This window comes from Octopus bimaculoides, chromosome 1 (assembly GCF_001194135.2).
Source record: "Octopus bimaculoides isolate UCB-OBI-ISO-001 chromosome 1, ASM119413v2, whole genome shotgun sequence".
In the NCBI taxonomy this organism is placed as follows: Eukaryota; Metazoa; Mollusca; class Cephalopoda; order Octopoda; family Octopodidae; genus Octopus; species Octopus bimaculoides.
The window spans coordinates 191,425,780-191,428,663 of NC_068981.1; positions in this window are offsets into that span (position 1 = coordinate 191,425,780).

Sequence of the window (2,884 nt, forward strand, 5' to 3'; positions counted from 1 at the left end):
TCACCACTAACTGTTGATATGTTGCTAATGCCAACATCTTGTCCATTAACTCTGAAGGCTTAGAATCACCTAATTCCTCCTCCAGTATCTTGGCTGCCACTTCTCATTCTTAAATACAAAGACCCTCCCTGGTGAAGAATGTACCCCCCAGCATAGACTAGTTATTAGTGACTTTAGACTTGAAGCCAGAAAGATGCCAAGAAGCAGACCAATCCAGGAAAGAAGGATTTGGAAGCTAAAGAACCCTTCATATGGTCTGAGATTTAAGGACATCCTCATTGGGAAATTTGATGAGAGGGAGGAGGAACTACAGACTTCAGACATAGAGGATAACTGGAATTTCATACGGGACAGCTTACTGAGCACCACAGACCAAATCTGCAGCTGGTGTAAAGTCCCTTCCAGACCTAGAGTAACGTGGTGGTGGAATAATATGGTAGCCAAAGAGCAAAGAAACAGGCCTAGAAGAGTGGGGGTAGCAGGGAACTGTACCAGATAGCCATAAGGGAGGCTGGACGACAGGTATACATAGCCAAGGGAGAAGCAGAAAAGAAGTTTACCAATGTTCACCAACGTGAGGACCAAAGAACTGAAGTATTTTGGATTGCAAGACAGTGTGTGGAGAAAAAATTGTGATGTCAGGAGAGAAATGTGTCCGCATGGATGATGGTGCACTTGCTTTTAATGATTTGGAAAAGAAAGAGGCTTGGAGAAGCCATTATGAAAGGCTGCTAAATATGGAGAATGAATGGGAGGAGGAGAGCCTGCCAAATGTTGACCCAGTAGAGAGACCAGCTACCCGAATAGATAGCACTCTGGTAGATAAAGCAATTAAGGATATGAAGTCAGGAAAAGCCCCCAGCCCATCAGGAATCACTGCTGAGATGCTTAAAATATCTGGTGGTGTGGATTATGGCCTAATCACCCATATTGTAAACCAGGTAGTTCACAAAGGAGTCATACCCATTGACTGGCATAGCAGCACCATAGTCAACTGCTACAAAGGTAAAGGTGATGCTTTAGATAGAAATAACTATAGGGGTATCAAACTGCTGGATCAGGTGATGAAATCACGGAGAGGGTCATAGCCCAACTAATTAGAGAGAGAGAGTCTGCTTAGATGAGATGCAGTTCGGTTTTGTGCCAGGTTGAAGCACCATTGATGCTATATTCCTGGTATGACAACTGCAGGAGAAATACCTAGCCAAAGATAAACCCAAGATAAAAAGATATACTTGGCTTTTGTTGACTTGGAGTAAGTGTTTGACAGGGTCCCCCGATCCCTTATCTGGTGGGTGATGTGGAAACTGGGGATTGACAAGTGGTTAATAAGAGTTGTACAAGCCCTATACAGGGATGCCATTAATATGATAAGGGTTCGGCAATGAGTATAGTGAAGAATTCCAGGTGGAAGTCAGGGTTCACCAAGGGTTAGCCCCCAGTCCTCTCTTATTCATCATAGTCCTCCAGGTAATAATAGAGGAATTCAAGACAGGTTGCCCTGGGAGCTCCTCTATGCTGATGACCTTGCTCTCATAGCAGAATTACTACAAGAACTAGAGAAGAAATTTCAGGTGTGGAAGCAAGGTTTAGAATTGAAGGGCCTTAGAGTCAATGTTGCAAAAACCAAAGTCCTAGTGAGTAGGAAGGCAAACACATCACAAACCCCTTCAAGTAGATGGCCCTGCTCAATCTGTAGAAAAGGTGTAGGTAGAAACTCCATAAAATGTACCCAGTATAAGCTATGGAAGCATAAGAGGTGCAGCAATATCAAAGGAAGGTTAACCAGGAAGATAGCTTTTGTGTGCAGCAGATGCACAGGGGCAATAAACAGCGCAGATGCTCAGAAAACTGATTCCATCTCATGCCACGGGGAGACTTTTATGTGGTCACTCAAACTGCAAGAAATAGCAGCCAAATCTCTATGTTCTGTCTTTTTAGAAATGAAGTTTATTTGGGTTATAGAAATATTATAACTGAAAATAAGATGGAATGGCCATTACCAGATTGTCTTTTAGCATAAGTTTACTCAGTCTGAGAGCCAGACAACAAACTGTATCAAATATGATTAATTAGAATAAGTTCTGGGGTCAATTTGTTTGACTAAAGGTGATGCTCCAGCATGGCCAAAGTCAAATGACTGAAACAAATAAAAGAAAGTAGAATTATATATATATACATGTGCTTGTGTGTTTATATGTGTGTATGTATATATATGTGTGTGTGCCTGTATACATGTGTGTGTATGTATGTATATATATATGTGGATACACACACATATATTCACATGTCTTGAAGCACATGGATATAGACCTGACATTTGGTGATAAAGGAAAAGAATAGAGAGTAACTCATTGAAAATGTTTCAGTTTTATCCAACCGTTACCAAAATAGGTTAACAGTCTCAGAAAATGTTTCCCATTAGCAAAACTTGTTTTTTTTTCTTTTTTAATGGTTATGTTTAAATGGCAGTTTGCAGAAAAGAAATCTAGTTGAGAAAATGTCAAATACTAAAACTAACAGTAGCATTAAATTACTGGTTACTAACTGTAGCATTAAATGTGTGGTTACGCAGCCAACAATAAATAGCAGCTAAATGTCCCACAAATCATATCTTACAGTCTAGAAGAAAATAGACACATGTATGATAATGTAGTTTTAGTTATATTCTGTGAAAGTATAGTCTTCATATAATGACTATTGTTTGTTAGGATGTTGGACTCAAAATTGTAAACACAGTTTTTGATTCCTGGACTGATTGCACATTATGCCCTTAGGCAATGTACTTTACATAGTTTTCTTTACTAGTCCAGTCAGTTATATATATAAATCACACCCCTAATTTAGTGTTAAACATTGTTATGAAATTTTTTTCCCTTCATAG